The sequence below is a fragment of the Schistocerca gregaria genome, chromosome 7 (genome assembly GCF_023897955.1).
Source record: "Schistocerca gregaria isolate iqSchGreg1 chromosome 7, iqSchGreg1.2, whole genome shotgun sequence".
Lineage (NCBI taxonomy): Eukaryota > Metazoa > Arthropoda > Insecta > Orthoptera > Acrididae > Schistocerca > Schistocerca gregaria.
In genome coordinates this window covers 503160683-503178865 of record NC_064926.1, presented here as the reverse complement: position 1 = coordinate 503178865, position 18183 = coordinate 503160683, and the positions used below count along the sequence as shown (strand labels likewise).

The 18183-nt window shown below is 44.6% G+C and overlaps 1 protein-coding gene across 2 annotated transcripts in view; it reads left to right on the top strand.

Moving 5' to 3' along the window:
* Positions 1-18183, top strand: part of LOC126282143 (E3 ubiquitin-protein ligase SH3RF1) — a 220261-nt gene that overhangs the window by 182839 nt on the left and 19239 nt on the right. The gene's annotated exons all lie outside the window — the stretch shown is intronic.

Below are 18183 nucleotides of genomic sequence, written 5' to 3'. Positions count from 1 at the left end.
ATTAAGGGGAAGAGAGTTGTATTGCATAATTATTTGCAACAGACAAATTGGCAGATTGTAAACAAAGGCATTGTGTAGAATTCCTGGAACTTCTTGAAAGGTGTTTAATTTAATTTTAATCATTTTAATGTAATAAATTTCTGGCAAAATGTGTAAATGTGTAGGTGTTTTATAAAATGCAAAATGAACACACAAAAAGTATTAAATTACAACAAAATAATTAAATTAGAAGAAATCAACAGTTTTACTACTATGCCGTTTGTGCAACCCTGCTGGCATGGTTCACAGATCTGTGTGAAAAGCTTTGTATCATGAAGAGTAGTATTATTATATCTAGCAGACAACTCCTTTTTCATCCTGTTTCCGCCACTTTCGCTATTAAAAGAATGGATCTCATACAGTACATCAGAAAAACTCACCATCTGGTACGATAAATTTGATTGCACCACACATTTCTTTCAGTGGTTGTAGCTATCTCTGTATTCCCTGGACATTAATTACATGGTACTTATTAACTAATGTTGATGAGGTTGCTTATTTCTCAGTCTTAGCCATATTCACATGTCTTATTATTTCCTTATAGCACCATATGTTAGAAAAACACTGTGTCTTGAAGAATAACTCCTCATTATCTGTGACTATATAAATCTTTGTTTCATTGCTTATGCCTGATCAACCACAAAATATTTACAGTCATCACGTGTAGCCTCCATTTTAGTGAAAGTGACACTCTGACACTACTTAACTCTAACTGAAATGAACAGGATCTGTTACAGAAATTATGTCTGTGAATCTTGTAACTATCAAAATATTTAAATTATCTTCTTTTCATATTTTGTCTCAGCGTGACCAGAATTCTACTAAATACTTGAACAAAGTATTAAATAAAATCCATCTCATATCCTGCCTAAAGATTGTTAGTATTCTACAGGGTGAACCATCTAAAACTCGCAGTGCAGATATTGCAGAAATGGAAAGTCCTGTTGATAGACATTCAAAAGATTGTTTAGAAAGTGTATTTTTTGTGCAAACATACACTTTTTTAAATGGAACAATGCCTGTTGACATTAACAAACCAAAAATAGGATAAATTAGAAGTTAGTGGTGTTTGTTACAGAATTCTATATGAGCGTTTTAGTATATATTGTATTTTGAAAAGTTACCACCCTGACACTTGTACTTATGGTTGCACACATTAAAGAAAAACAAATTGTATACACAAGTTACATGGATTCTGACCAGTAATGAGACAATTGACCATCATAGGTTGTGTTCAAAATTATCACCTGCAGTGGCACTACATACTTCCAGTTTGGTGTGGAACGACTACTATACACATGCTAGCATTTCAGTTCAGATGTTTGAGCAGGCTGCAGTAATACATCATTACCTACCATCAGGTACGGCTGTTATGTCCTTGCACACAGCACCTTTCAGCTCTTCCCACAGATAAAAGTCTGCAGGTGTCAAATCGGGGGAGCGGGCTGGCCAAGGTACAATTCCTCTGCATCCAATCCAATGATTTGGAAACAATTCATGAAGACATGCTATAGTACTTCGTGCACTGTGGGCTGGAGAGTCATCATGCTAGTACCACAGGTTCTTCCTAGTCCGCAGAGGAATGTCTCCTAGCATCCATGGAAGATTCTGTTAGGAGGTTGTGATACTTGGGCACGTTCAGTGTTCTGTCTGTGAAAAATGGGCCTATGTGCTGGTGGTTCAGTATTCTGCACCACATGTTTACACTCCATGGGGTATCATCAACAGATCAGTAGTTCATGTTTCGACATTGTGCCTGGCCATGATTGGTAAATGTGACTTCATAATTAAATAAGACATGTGATGCATCCTGTGTTAATGCCATGCAGTTCTTAATGGAGAGAGATGTGATATGGATGGAATCTATGTTGATAGAGAATGCATAGGACATTTGCCTGACGTATGCCACTTCCTCGTGGATGATGTATGAGCAAACCTGTGGATCAACTGCAACAGCAACAAGAACATTAATTTTTGCTCTGTCGTCAGTTGTTACCTTCTGTTGCGTTGTCTAGATGTTACACTACCACTTTCATGTAAATGGTTGAAAATGTTGATAAATAATTTCCAAGATTGATTACTTGACATTTATTGTGATATGTTTTTGCATGTGCAGTACAAGAATTAACTGCATTCTTCCTACACTGCTCATACAAGAGCAGCATTGGTAAATCCCATTGTCCACTTATGACCTGCTGCTTGGGGCTGTCACACACACACACACACACACACACACACACACACACACACACACACACTGACTAGCACATCACAGTGCAGTCAAGGAACACATGGGCACTCTGTAAGCAAACATATCATCATCATGCATAGCATCTACGCAGGTTGAATGGCATAAACAAGTATCAATGTGGCAACTTTTCAAAATATGATATCTCATAAATGACTTGCACTAGAATCCTGTAACGAACACCACTGACATTCTAAGTTGCCCTACTTTTACTTTATTAATGCCAATAGGTATTGTCCCATTCAAAAAAATTGTTTGCTCAAACAATACTCTTTATAAGTATTATTGCAGCCTGTTTCTAGGCTAACAATACAAACCCCTGACTACCAGTCCTTTCTGCCAAAACTGCACATCAATAGCACTTCCCATTTCCACAGTATTTGCAGAGCAAGTTTTAGGCGATTCACTTTGTATATACATGGTGTCTCGGCTAGGGTTACACAAAAACATAGGTTTATATTTCAATATATGTTAATAAAATAGAAAGAAACTTCCACATGGGAAAAATATATTAAAAACAAAGATTCCAAGACTTACCAAGCGGGAAAGCGCCGGCAGACAGGCACATGAACAAAACACACAAACACACACACAGAATTTCTAGCTTTCGCAACCGATGGTTGCTTCTTCAGGAAGGAGAGGGAAAGACGAAAGGATGTGGGTTTTAAGGGAGAGGGTAAGGAGTCATTCCAATCCCGGGAGCGGAAAGACTTCCCTTAGGGAAAAAAAAGGACAGGTGTACACTCGCGCGCACACACACACACACACACACACACACACACACACACACACACACACACACACACATATATATATATATCCATGTATGTGCGGATGGATGTGTGTGTGTGTGTGTGTGTGTGTGTGTGTGTGTGTGTGTGTGTGTGTGTGTGTACACACCTGTCCTTTTTTTCCCCTAAGGGAAGTCTTTCCGCTCCCGGGATTGGAATGACTCCTTACCCTCTCCCTTAAAACCCACATCCTTTCGTCTTTCCCTCTCCTTCCTGAAGAAGCAACCATCGGTTGCGAAAGCTAGTAATTCTGTGTGTGTGTTTGTGTGTTTTGTTCATGTGCCTGTCTGCCGGCGCTTTCCCGCTTGGTAAGTCTTGGAATCTTTGTTTTCAATAAATGCTAAGATTTATTCCGTATGTGTCCAACATTGTAAACAGAAGCTCAAATATTTTAATGCATGTTAGTACAGTTCAGTATGAGCATCATTTGTGGTTTCAGCTTTTGAAACGTTCTTAAGGTGGGTGGGTGTTATCTACAGGAATACTTTGCAAATCACATTTAAGTGCCTGGAAGAGGGTTCATTGAATCACCTTCACAATAATTCTCTATTATTCCAATCTCATACAACACACAGAAAAAATGAGCAGGTATATGTTTCTGTGTGAGTTCTGATTTCCCTTATTTTATTACGGTGCTCTTTTCTGCATATGTAGGTCAGCTTCAACAAAATATTTTCACATTCGAAGGAGAAAGTTGGTGATTGAAATTTCGTGAGAAGATTCCACTGCAGTGAAAAATGTCTTTGTTTTAATGATGTCAACTCCAAATCCTGTTCATTTCAGTGACACTCTCTCCTCTGTTTCACAGTAATGCAAAATGTGCTACCCTTCTTTGAACTTTCTCACTATACTCTGTTAATCCTATTTGGTTAAGATCCCACACTGTGTAGCAGTATTCTGAAAGAGGACAGACAAGCATAGTGTAGATAGTCTCTCTAGTAGATCTGTTACATTTCTAAGTGTTCCACCAATAAAACAGTCTTTGGTTAGCCTTCCTCACAACATTTTCTATGTGTTTCTTCTAATTTAAGTTGTTTGTAATAGTAATTCCTAGGCATTTAATTGAATTTACAGCCTTTATGTTTGACTGAGTTATTCTTAACCAAAGTTTAACAGATTCCTTTTAGCTTTCATGTGGATGACCTCACACTTCTCGTTGTTTAGGGTCAATTGCCAATTTTTGCACCATACAGATATCTTTTCTAAATCGTTTTGCGATTTGTTTTGATCTCCTGATGACTTTACTAGCTAATAAATGGCAGCATCATCTGCAAACAGCCTGAGATGGCTGCTTAGATGGCTGCTTAGATTGTCTGCTAAATCGTTTATATAGATAAGGAACAGCAAAGGGCCTGTAACACTACCTTGTTGAATGCCAGAAATCACGTCTGTTTTACTCGATAACTTTTTGTCTGTTTCTGCAAACAGTGATCTCTCTGACGGGGAATCGTGAATCAAGTGGTATAACTGAGACGATATTCCACAAGTAAGCAATTTCACTACAAGCCTCTTGTGTGGTATAGTGTCTGGACATTTAGAAATATGGAATCAGTTTGAAATCCCTTGTCAATAGCACTCAACACTTCGTGTGAGTAAAGAGCTAGTTATGTTTCACAAGAACAATGTTTTCGAAATCTGTGTTGACTGTGTGTCAGTAGATCATTTTCTTTGAGGTAATTCATAATGTTCTAACACAATGTAAATTGCAGACTCCTGCTGCGTATCATTGTTAATGATATGGGCCTGTAATTTAATGGATTACTTCTACTACCTTTCTTGAATATTGGTGTGACCTGTGCAACTTTCCAGTCTTTGGCTACGGATATTTCGTCAAGCGAACGTGTTACTTGTGTTTGCAGCTGTTCTCTATTCAAATTCTGGAATATTCAACTTTGTCTTCTTTTGTGAAGGCATTTCGGGAGGCTGTGTTTAGTAACTCTGCTTTGGCAAGCACTTTCTTCGATAGTATCTGCATTGCTATCGCTCAGAGAGGGCACGATTGTGTCTTGCCACAAGCATACTTCACATTCAACAACAATCCATTTGGATTTTCTGCCAGGTTTTGAGACAGTTTTATTGTGTAAACTATTATAAGCATCTCTCACTGAAGTTATGGCCTCTACTGTGGCATAGATCCATTGTCGCGAATGTATCAGATCATGAGCCCTTGTTACGATAAACCTCCATGCACTGAAATGCAGCAGAGTCAAGGCTGAGGGTGCCAGGCAGTGGGACCCCCATTCGATCAAACTCTCATGAAATGTCCCATGGAGAAATGTTGTAAGATCTCCATGATAGTTGGTTGAGTGATCATCCTGCCGGAATGTGCCTGTGGAATTGTGTATTTACCTAACAGTGTAAAATGTTGAACTCTTTCATTACAAGGACTTGTTTGTGTGTACCTCTAGCCCAGACACCATGTATCTCGTAGGCATTCCATAAAATGCCAGATTTCACCGTTTTCCAGTAACGTATATGAAATAAAAAGTATGATGAACAAGATGTGTGTGAGTGGAGCGGAGTGGGCAGTGTTCTCAGAGATGAAATTCAGGAGGTTTTTGGGGTGTAAACAAGTGTTGGATGCTAAGGTCCCATCTATGGAGTTCACAGAATCTAAAATCAGGTAGAAGGATGCAAGTAGTATAGGACCCTTCTATGCCCATTCATGTGCTCAGTCAGTTTATGGGTAGTAACACCTACATTGATCAGCCAAACCATAAGACCACTGCCCACCCCAACGTTCCCCCCGGGGGGCTCACCGCTCTTTGGTGAGTACATGCTTCGCGACTATGGATCCCCAGCCCTCACGGCACCTCTTCTCTTTCTGTGCTGCTTGTCTCCTCTTCTCCTGTCCTTCTCCCCTCTCTTGGGGAGATGTCTCTTGCCTTCATGGGCTCTTGAAGCTCATTTGCATTGGTTTTCTTGTAGGAATATTGTCTCTTGTACCGCTCCCTCCGTGCGCAGCTCCCTCCGTGCGCAGCCCTTTTCCGTGGTCTGCTCTGTTTTTCCTCTACTGCGGCATTTGAGACCATTCTTTCTTTTCCTCCTTCTTATCTTTTCGTCTCCACCCTGTGTGTGCACCTGATGGCCAACCACACATTTGATACGTAGCAGGAGACTGGGTAACAGGACGGGTAATTCCCAGCCCCAGGTTGGCATATAGGGCCCGCATGTACCCCCTGATACAGACCAGGCCCAGGGTCGGGTGATTGCCTGAGCTTTTACCTTCCTCCTCTGCCGATTGGTCCCTCCGTCTGTTGTTCGGGAAGTGTGACCTAAGGTGAGGACAATTACCTAAGGTGGGGGGGCTTCCCTTTGGAGGGCCCCTGGCTGGAAGGAGCATGCCATTGGAGTTGCTTGGCAATCATGGGGGACTTCTTCCCAATGACTGACTTTCTCTTTCTCAGAGTTTTTCCCATAAAAGGAAGTGGAATGAGGCTCCTGCCTCAATGTCTCTTCCTGTTGCACCTCAATATCTAGTAGTCTCACGTTTAGACGACAACCAGATTTTTGTTACTGTTAACCCCTTTGTTATACAGAAAGGCGTGGTTTGCATTGTTGGCCCTGTGAAGGCATGCTCTCATCTCCGCAATGGTACTCTGCTTTCAGAAATTGATAGTGCTCTCCAGGCCCAGAAACTTCTCAAGGCCCAAATCCTCCACGAATATCCTGTAAAAGTGGAGGCTCACAGGACACTTAAATCATCCCAAGGTGTTTACACACCCGGCTGTTGGATGGTTTGACGGAAGATGAAATAACTAATTATCTATCTGATCAGGGTGTTACTGCTGTTCATAGAGTTATGAAGAAGGAAGCTGATTGTTTGGTGCCCACTTGCTCATTGCTCCTGACTTTCGATCGGTTAACGCTTCCTACCAAGATAAAGGCGGGCTATAAAGTCATCTCTGTGTGCCCTTACATTCCCAATGCATTGCGGTGTTATAAATGCCACCAGTTTAATCATACCAGCACATCATGTAAAAACGCAGCCAAATGTGTCACTTGTTGCAGGGATACACACGAGACCACTTGTCAACCCCCCCCCCCCCCTCCCCACATTAATTGTCATGGAGACCATGCTGCTGCTTCTCGTTCTTGTCCCATCTATCAAGACGAGCAGGCTGTGCAGGAGATATTGGGTGAAGGAGAAGGTACCTTCTCCTGTTGCCCAGAAACTGTTGGCGATCTGTAAACCGAATGTTCCTTCATCTGGAAGCTACAGCACCGTGTTGCCTTTCTCCGTCCCACGAAAAATATGGCTACACAAACTTGGAACTTACGGTTCAGTTCGATGGTGGCAAAGTCGCCTCACTTTCAAGCTGACAATCCATCTCCCACTTCCTGGGCTGTAGATTTTGCTACCCGTTCTTCACCCTCACCGGCGAAGGCGGTTGAAAACGTATTATTCCCGGGAAGATGTCTTGCGCACCTTGAGTTTGCAGCCATCTGGCTCCTCTGCCAATCGCCAAAAGCCAAAACAATCATTCAAAGGCAAACAGTCTTCCCCCTCTCTGACTCGTCGGTCCTCTTCGACTCATCAGTGCTTTTCAACTGACTGATACTGGGGAAGCTCCATTGATCCCACTGAGTTGATGGACGAAGATCCTCCACCTGTGGATTCCAGTGGCCGTCCTTCCTCGACGATACACCCTAAGTGGCCATCGAAGTTAGTGTTTCTTCTTCATTCCTTGGTGTTCCTAAATTTTATGGCCCTTTTACAATGGAATATCTGTGGCCTTCGGTCTAGCAGGGAGGACATCCAGTTGCTCCTGCAATCGCACTGTCTGCTTGTAGTCTGTCTGCAAGAAACCAACCTACATCCTCAAGACTCTTTCCCATTTTACTTCGCTACGGACGGACCTTCCCCTTATGGCAGGTATTCCTGTTCATGGTGGGGACATGCTGCTTCTACGAGATGATGTTTGTTATCATCTTATCCTCTTGCACACCCACCTGCAAGCAGTTGCTGCCCATGTTTACCTTCCCGAATTTACCTTTTCCCTTTGCACCATTTATATCCCTTCATCTTCTGCTGTCACTAGGGTGGACCTGATGCTGCTTGTTGCTTAGCTTCATCCACGCATTCTGCTCCTCTGTGACACCAGTGCCCATCATCATCTTTGGGGCTCGCCTGTCGCCTGCCCGAGAGGTTCTCTTTTGGCGGATCTTCTTAATCGTCTTAATCTTGTGTGCCTTAATACCAGCGAAACCACGTTTCTTCTGATTCCATGCACAGTCCCTCAATGTCCTTCGTGTATGGAGTGGCACCTCTGGGGAGCTGACCTGACTGTCCTCCTCCGCCTCTATCGATCTCTTGTCTGCTCAACGTTGGATTATGGATGCATTGTCTACTCCTGTGCACAGCCATCTATCTTACGCTGTCTAAATACAATACACCATTTGAGGATCCGTCTCACCACTGGTGCCTTCTGTTAAGAGTCTCTACATAGAATCCGGTGAACTACCACTGTCATACCGCCGTGACATCCTACTTAGTAGGTATGCGTGTCAGCTTTCTTCCATGCCAGACCACCCAACCTTTGACCCTTTTTTTGATGACATTCTTGACTGCAAACACGAGATATATATTTCTTCTCTGTGGTCTCCTGGCATCCGCTTTCGTCAGCTGCTTCAGCAGCTGCAGTTCACACTTCCTGCCAGTTTCCAAATGGGGGAGAGCCCTTCACCACTTTGGCTTCAGACACAGGTTTGTGTTCGTTTTGACCTCAGCTAGTTCCCAAAGGATTTGACCCATGAGCTGACCTATCACTGTAAATTTCTCGAACTTCGCTCACAACTTGCCGATAGTACATTTTTGTACACTGATGGTTCCAAGTCCGCCCACAGTGTCGGCTGTTCTTTTATCGTCGGGGCTGATAAGTTTCAATACCGACTTCTTGACCAGTACACAGTTTTTACAGCAGAGCTTATTGCCCTCTATCAGGCTGTTCACTATGTCCAGAGGCATCAGCTTACTCGATGTGCGATATGCCCTGACTCCCTCAGTGCCCGTCAGTGTCTGGATGATCCCGATCCAATCCACCCCATCATTCGAGGTGTCCAGGACTGCCTCAATTTGTTCCCAGATGGGGGAGCCCAAGTGATGTTCATGTGGGTTCCTGGCCATGTTGGTGTGCCTGGGAATGACTCAACTGATGCTGCAGCCAAGGCCGCCGTCCATCTCGGTTGGCCCACCTTTTACTCTGTTCCCTCCAAAGATATTTATACTTTTCTCTATCGGCGTATCATATCACTTTGGCATGACCATTGGTGCCCCCTTCATGGGAACAAACTCAGATAAGTCAAACCTCTCCCAACAGCTTGGGCCGGCCGCAGTAGCCGAGAGGTTCTAGGCGCTTCAGTCTGGAACCGCGCGACCGCTACAGTCGTAGGTTCGAATCCTGCCTCGGGCATGGATTTGTGTGATATTCTTAGGTTAGTTGAGTTTAAGTAGTTCTAAGTTATAACTGGAATACTCTCTTTCAAATTCTGAAGGTGGCAGGGGTAAAATACAGGGAGCGAGAGGCTTTTTACAATTTGTGCAGAAACCAGATGGCAGTTATAAGAGTCGAGGGGCGTGAAATGGAAGCAGTGGTTGGGAAGGGAGTAAGACAGGGTTGTAGCCTCTCCCCCATGCTATTCAATCTGTATATTGAGCAAGCAGTAAAGGAAACAAAAGAAAAATTTGGAGTAGGTATTAAAATCCAGGGAGAATAAATAAAAACTTTGAGGTTCGCCGATGACATTGTAATTCTGTCGGAGACAGCAAAGGACTTGGAAGAGCAATTGAATGGAATGGACAGTGTCTTGAAAGGAGGTTATAAGATGAACATCGACAAGAGCAAAACGAGGATAATGGAATGTAATTGAATTAGGTCAGGTGTTGCTGAGGGAATTAGATTAGGAAATGAGACACTTAAAGTAGTGAATGCGTTTTGCTATATGGGAAGCAAAATAACTGATGATGGTCGAAGTAGAGATGATCTAAAATGTAGAGTGGCAATGGCAAGGAAAGAGTTTCTGAAGAAGAGAAATTTTTTAACACAGAGTATAGATTTAAGTGTCAGGAAGTCGTTTCTGAAAGCATTTGTATGGAGTGTAGCCATGTATGGAAGTGAAACATGGACTATAAATAGTTTAGATAAGAAGAGAATAGAAGCTTTCGAAATGTGGTGCTACAGAAGAATGCTGAAGATTAGATGGGTAGATCACATAACTAATGAGGAAGTATTGAATAGGATTGGGGAGAAGAGAAGTTTCTGGCACAACTTGACTAGAAGAAGGGATCGGTTGGTAGGACACGTTCTGAGGCATCAAGGGATCACAAATTTAACATTGGAGGGCAGTGTGGAGGGTAAAAATCGTAGAGGGAGACCAAGAGATGAATACACTAAGCAGATTCAGGAGGATGTAGGTTGCAGTAGTTACTGGGAGATGAAGGAGTTTGCACAGGATAGATTAGCATGGAGAGCTGCATCAAACCAGTCTCAGGACTGAAGACAACAACAACAACAACAACAAGTTCTAGGGACTGATGACCTCAGACGTTAAGTCCCAAAGTGCTCAGAGCCACTTGAGCCAACAGCCTGGTCGACTTCCTCCCAGCCGTCTTGCCGTGAGGAAGTAATGTTAACTCAGTTGCGAATAGGGCACTACTGCTTTAGTCACTGCCACTTGTTGAGTGGCAACACTGCACCCAGCTGTCCTTTCTGTAGCCAGCCATTAACAGTCAGACATTTCCTGATCGTCTGCCCCTATTTTAGCCACTTACATCTCAAGGTCGGGCTGCCGCCTGCTTTGCCGGACATTTTAGCGGATGACGTGCGAGCTGTGGCTCACATTTTAAGTTTTTTTTTAAAAAAGCAGTAATATGACAAAAGAGATTTGATTTCTACGTTGTGACTCCAGTGTCTTGTCGATGTCTTTTAGATACTCATCCGCAATGTCTTCACTTTTTAGATTTGTTTTTTCTTCTTTTCTGTATTGGACCTTGCCACGATTTTTTTTACCCTCACGGTTCCAGCGTTCTATGGTTCTATACTGGGCCCTTATTACCTTATGTTTTGCGCCGTAACCCCCCCCCCCCCCCCCCCCTCACACACACACACACACACACACACACACACACACACACACACACACACACACACACACACACACACCAAAACAAAACAAAACAAAAAACACTATGTTGGATGCTTCCTGGTGCATTGTGGGCACATGAAGAGGTAACAAAATTATTTAAGTAGAGTAGACACAGACAGGGGACCACCCTAGCAAAGATATGGGCTGCAAATGGAGAAATCCATTGAGATGAGCAAATCTGATGAAGGGCATATTATTATTACGCAGGGCTTGTGAACAAGTATCTCAAAAATGGCAAAGCTGGTTGCATGTTCACATGCTTCTGTCATGAGAATCTGTGGAAAGAGGTAGGAGGACAGTGAAACTACCATTAGGTGCTAAATGGTTGGACATCTATGACTCTTCACAGAATGTGGGGTTCGGAGGCTTGTCTGCTTTGTGAAGGAGGATAGATGGTGATCCGTGATCTCTCTGCCAAAAGAGCACAATGCTGATGAACAAGTGTTTCGGAGTACACTGTTTGTCGTACATTGTTGAACATTAAGATCCGCAGCACACAACCTCTGTGTGTTCACATTTTGACCCATCGACATCATCAGTTACAATTGCAATGGGCATAGGACCATCGAGATTTGACTATGGATCAATGGAAACGTGTCGCCCCTTCAGGTGAATCCAATTTTTGCTACACTTGGTCGATGGCTGCCTTCACAAATGCCGTCATCAATGTGAATGGCAGCTCGAAACGTGGAGCACACCACAGATGCAAGCTGATGGGAGCAGTATTATGTTATGGGAGACATTCTCCTGAGCTTGCATGGGACGTATGACATAATCAAAGACACACTGACAGCTGCGAACCACCAGCATCCCTTCATGCTTGATGTCTTTCCCAATGGCAATGTCTTCTTTTAATTGTCCATGTCTTAAGAGCCAGAACTGCGCTACAGTAGTTTGAGGAGTATTATACTGAACTCACATTGATGTCTCAGTGACCAAATTTGCCTTATGTAAATGCTATGGAACCCATCTTGGTCACTATCAGGTGCCGTCACTGCATACGCAAATCAGTGGCCCATTATTATCTGAATTACATGACCTGTGCTTATACGTCTAATGCCACATACCTCCACAAACCTACCAACAGACTGTCTGATCCCTGATACACAGAATCAATTATTTATTTTATTTCAAAGATGGACAAACAAGCTATTAAACGGATGGTCATAATGTTTTGGCTCATCAGTGTACATAATTTGCTGTGCAGTGAACATAAGTCAGTTTTTGCTTAACAATTTACTCTGCCCTTGATATTGAGTAAACTGATCAGGTTTTACAGCATGGACAGTTGCACAGGTAGGAACCTTGGTGGTAGGAATAATGGTTCGTGAATGTCATAAGATTTGACTAGAATTTTGCCTGGGTTGGAAGGGTGACAGAAGGTGACAATGGATAGTACAAGGAGGATATGTGTCCCCCCCCCCCCCTCCTCTCCTGCGGATCCGGAGTTAAAATAGGCCCGAGGTATTCCTGCCTGCCGTAAGAGGTGACTAAAAGGAGTCTCACACGTTTTGGCCTTTAAGTGATGGTCCCCTGTAGGGTTTGATCTCCATTTTTCCAAATTTTCACAAAGAGCAAGTCACTTGGGGAAGGGCACCTTACATGGTGCATTGTGCCCATCGTGCACTGAGACCTTTCACATCCTTTATCATTGTGGCTTCGCAGTTCCACTCATTCTCCATTTCTTAGATGAGGACAGCTTCCTAGATGCTTTTTTCTCCATCCACTATGCAGTGTCATTTTCTGCGCCGACGATTACCATGGCCTTCTTTGCGCCACATATCCAGCACGGTAGCCAGCCCATTGTGGTGGGGCTGACATGTACCCTGTTGGTTGTAGTCCCGTGACCACACAGGGATTGTTCTGCTGATGCCTGCACTGTTAATTCCCCACGTTTGCCTAGGAGTAGATGCCCGTCACCCTCGGGCATCAGGACTCCTAGCAATGGCCATCCTGCCAGGTGGCCTTTACTGTGGATGGGTGACACCTGTGGGGAGGGCCCCTGGTCGGAGTTCGTGGCATCAGGGCGGATGACATCTCATGAAGCGTAGTACATCATATCTTGCTGGTGGTCAACCACCAGCTGTCTCTAAACATTCAAGGGCTCAATTTAGTGCACAGAAGTACATCTCACAGTTGTTGCCCTCCCTGGTCACACCATGGGAGGAATGCCAGGCTAAAGATGGCAGCAAATCTTATTCGGCCCGATACCTAGTATGTACAAGAGCTGATGGGGAATCCTTTGTGTCAATGAACCCTCAGTTTTTTGTAGATCCTTTAGAGGACAAGTTTGGGGAGGTGGAGGGATTGTCTAAAATACGGTCAGGGTCAGTCTTGATGAAAACAGCATGCTCTGCCCAGTCATGGACATTACTTGCTGGTGACAAGTTGGCGGATGTTTCTGTTACTGTCACACCCCATAAGAGCTTAAATATGGTCCAGGGTATTATATTCCACAGGGACCTTCTTTTGCAGTCTTGACGACAAGCTGTGTGTCAATTTAGAACAGTGAAGTATTCATTTCGTCCGGCGCATCCATTGGGGTCTGAGGGATAGTCAGGTTGCCACTGATGCCTTCATCTTGACCTTAGAGGGTGACACATTACCCGAGAAGGTCAACGTGATAGTCCACCGCTGTGATGTCAAGCCATATATCTCTCTCCTGATGCAGTGCTTGTGGACATCCTTCACATCCCAATACTCCATGTGCCCTGCCTCCCATCTGTGTCAGCCGCGGAGAGCATCATTCACCTTGCTTGCCAGATTGTAGGGTTTTACAGAAAGAGAGGAAAATAAAGGATTACAAGACCCTGAACCGACTGACCTACATTGACACTAAGAGGAAATTTGAACGCCTACATCCTGTGTGTATGACAACCTCTTAAGCTGTCACTATAACAGTTCTGGCCCCATCAGTTCTGTCAACTCCAGTTACCTCTCACAGCTGGAAGGATATACCTGCCCCCTTGATGGTGGGGGGCACTTCCCTCCCTTATTGCTTCCGCACCAACTACCTCGGGAGCACTGACCCACCACCACCACCAACCATCGGGGACACCAGTCCTCACTTCTCAGCTGGAGAAGTGTCTGTCTTCTTCAGCTCCTCTCACTATCAGGTGTCCCTTGGGTCCCTGGGAAAGATGACACCTGCCATTGGATGAAGTGCCCAAAAGCAGCTGCTCATAGGGCTTCACGATCCTCCTCAGTCCCAGAGACTGAATCAGTGAAGGCCTCCCAGCCAGAGAAACCCAAGGAGCAGCAAGAGAAATCCAAAAAGTAGACCCCCCCAGACCAAGGGACTTGCGGTACCACCCACACCACTACTGCCTACAACCTGTGCATCTACATGTACATCTACAGCCATACTCCGCAAGCCACCTGTCGGTGTGTGGCGGAGGGTACCCTGAGTACCTCTATCGGTTCTCCCTTCTATTCCAGTCTCGTATTGTGCGTGGAAAGGAGGATTGTCAGTATGCTTCTGTGTGGGCTCTAATCTCTCTGATTTTATCCTCTTGGTCTCTTCACGAGATATACACAGGAGGGAGCAATATACTGCTTGACCCTTCGGTGAAGGTATGTTCTCGAAACTTTAACAAAAGCCCGAGCTACTGAGCGTCTCTCCTGCACAGTCTTCCACTGGAGTTTATCTATCAATTCCGTAACTCTTTCGCGATTACTAAATGATCCTGTAACGAAGCGCGCTGCTCTCCGTTGGATCTTCTCTATCTCTTCTATCAACCCTATCTGGTGCGGACCCCAAACTGCTGAGCAGTATTCAAGCAGTGGGCAAACAAGCGTACTGTAACCTACTTCCTTTGTTGTCGGATTGCATTTCCTTAGGATTCTTCCAATGAATCTCAGTCTGGCATCTGCTTTACCGACGATCAACTTTATATGATCATTCCATTTTAAATCACTCCTAATGAGTACTCCCAGATAATTTATGGAATTAACTGCTTCCAGTTGCTGACCTGCTATTTTGTAGCTAAATGATAAGGGACCTATCTTTCTGTGTATTTGCATCACATTACACTTGTCTACATTGAGATTCAATTGCCATTCCGTGCACCATGCGTCAATTCGCTGCAGATCCTCCTGCATTTCAGTACAATTTTCCATTGTTGCAACCTCTCGATACGCCACAGCATCATCTGCAAAAAGCCTCAGTGAACTCCCGATGTCATCCACCAGGTCATTTATGTATATTGTGAATAGCAACGGTCCTATGACACTCCCCTGCGGCACACCTGAAATCACTCTTACTTCGGAAGACTTCTCTCCATTGAGAATGACATGCTGCGTTCTGTTATCTAGGAACTCCTCAATCCAATCACACAATTGATCTGATAGTCTGTATGCTCTTACTTTGTTCATTAAACGACTGTGGGGAACTGTGTCAGACGCCTTGCGGAAGTCAAGAAACACGGCATCTACCTGTGAACCCGTGTCTAAGGCCCTCTGAGTCTCATGGACGAATAGTGCGAGCTGGGTTTCACACGACCGTCTTTTTCGAAACCCATGCTGCTTCCTACAGAGTAGATTTCTAGTCTCCAGAAAAGACATTATACTCGAACATGATACGTGTTCCAAAATTCTACAACTGATCGACGTTAGAGATAAAGGTCTATAGTTCTGCACATCTGTTCAACGTCCCTTCTTGAAAACGGGGATGACCTGTGCCCTTTTCCAATCCTTTGGAACGCTTCGCTCTTCTAGAGACCTACGGTACACCGTTGCAAGAAGGGGGGCAAGTTCCTTCGCGTACTCTGTGTAAAATTGAACTGGTATCCCATCAGGACCAGCGGTCTTTCCCCTTTTGAGCGATTTTAATTGTTTCTCTATCCCTCTGTCGTCTATTTCGTTATCAACCATTTTGTCAACTGTGCGACAATCTAGAGAAGGAACTACAGTGCAGTCTTCCTCTGTGAAACAGCTTTGGAAAAAGACATTTAGTATTTCGGCCTTTAGGCTGTCATCCTCTGTTTCAGTATCATTTTGGTCACAGAGTGTCTGGACATTACGTTTTGATCCACCTACCGCTTTGACATAGGACCAAAATTTCTTAGGATTTTCTGCCAAGTCAGTACATAGAACTTTACTTTCGAATTCATTGAAAGCCTCTCGCATAGCCCTCCTCACACTACATTTCGATTCGCGTAATTTTTGTTTGTCTGCAAGGCTTTGGCTATGTTTATGTTTGCTGTGAAGTTCCCTTTGCTTCCGCAGCAGTTTTCTAACTCGGTTGTTGTACCACGGTGGCTCTTTCCCATCTCTTACGATCTTGCTTGGCGCATACTCATCTAACGCATATTGTACGATGGTTTTGAACTTTGTCCACTGATCCTCAACACTATCTGTACTTGAGACAAAACTTTTGTGTTGAGCCGTCAGGTACTCTGTAATCTGCTTTTTGTCACTTTTGCTAAACAGAAAAATCTTCCTACCTTTTTTAATATTTCTATTTACGGCTGAAATCATCGATGCAGTAACCGCTTTATGATCGCTGATTCCCTGTTCTGCATTAACTGATTCAAATAGTTCGGGTCTGTTTGTCACCAGAAGATCTAATATGTTATCGCCACGAATCGGTTCTCTGTTTAACTGCTCAAGGTAGTTTTCGATAAAGCACTTAAAAATATTTCACTGGATTCTTTGTCCCTGCCACCCGTTATGAACATTTGAGTCTCCCAGTCTATATCCGGCAAATTAAAATCTCCACCCAGAACTATAACGTGGTGGGGAAATCTACTCGAAATATTTTCCAAATTATTCTTCAGGTGCTGAGCCACAACAGCTGTTGAGCCCGGTGGCCTATAGAGACATCCAATTACCATGTCTGAGCCTGCTTTAACCGTGACCTTCACCCAAATCATCTCCGTCAATTTCCTTCGATACTATTGCACTTCTTATCGCTATAAACACGCCTCCCCCTTCACTGTCCAGCCTGTCTCTGTGGTATACATTCCAATCTGAGTTTAGGATGTCATTACTGTTTACATGTGGTTTCAGCCAACTTTCTGTCCCTAGTACTATATGGGCGTTGTGACCGTTTAATAATGAGAGCAGTTCTGGGACCTTTCTATAGACGCTCCTGCAGTTTACTATTAGCACATTAATATTGTTATTCCCTGTTGCATTTTGCTTACTCCTGCCTTGCCGCGTCTCAGGAGGCGTCTTGTCGGGCCTAGGGAGGGAATTCTGTAACCTAAAAAAAACCTATGTGCACTCCACACATACTCCGCTACCCTCGTAGCCACTTCCGGCGTGTAGTGCACGCTTGACCTATTTAGGGGGACCCTACATTTCTCCGCCCGATAGCGGAGGTCGAGAAATTTGCACCCCAGCTCTCCGCAGAATCGTCTGAGCCTCTGGTTTAAGCCTTCCACTCGGCTCCAAACCAGAGGACCGCGATCGGTTCTGGGAACGATACTACAAATAGTTAGCTCTGATTCCACCCCGCGAGCAAGGCTTTCCGCCTTCACCAACTCCGCCAACCGCCTGTACGAACTGAGGATGACCTCTGAACCCAGACGGCAGGAGTCATTGGTGCCGACATGAGCAACAGTTTGCAGTCGGGTGCACCCAGTGCTCTCTATCGCCGCCGGTAGGGCCTCCTCCACATCTCAGATGAGACCCCCTGGCAAGCAGACAGAGTGAACACTGGCCTTCTTCCCCGACCTTTCTGCTATTTCCCCAAGGGGCTCCATCGCCCGCCTAACGTTGGAGCTCCCAATAACTAATAAACCCCTCCCCCCGTGTGCCTGCTCGGACCTTGCTGAAGGAGCAGCCACATGTCCACTCACAGGCAGAGCGGGCGATGCCACATGGCCAGCCTCCACATTGACCCTCCGCCTCGTGCGCCGCGAACACCACTGAACCCGCCACTTCCCTTTGGGAGAGGGTGACCCAACCGCGCCCGGTACCCGCGAAGATGTCTCGACAGCAGGGACAGTGGGTGAA